The sequence below is a fragment of the Diadema antillarum genome, unplaced genomic scaffold, assembly GCF_040938485.1.
Source record: "Diadema antillarum isolate AM-2024a unplaced genomic scaffold, OU_Dant_1.0 scf00000086, whole genome shotgun sequence".
In the NCBI taxonomy this organism is placed as follows: domain Eukaryota; kingdom Metazoa; phylum Echinodermata; class Echinoidea; order Diadematoida; family Diadematidae; genus Diadema; species Diadema antillarum.
In genome coordinates, this window is record NW_027270975.1 from 3,430,481 (window position 1) to 3,430,729 (window position 249).

Genomic DNA, 249 nt, shown 5'->3' on the forward strand with positions numbered 1-249 from the left:
CAGGGGTAAATGAACTTTAGGGCCCAATGTTAAGTTTTTATGGCGCGTTTCTATTATTGGTCATAACTTTTGATCCATAGGTCCGTTTGTGACCAAACTTGGATGGTAGATGTCTCTTGGAGAGTGGATGGTCACCACAAGGTCAAAGGTCACAAGCATGGGTCAACAAACTTTTAGAGCCCAATGTTAAGTTTTTATGGCGCTTTTCTATTATGGGTCATAACTTTTGATCCATGGGTCCGTCTGTGA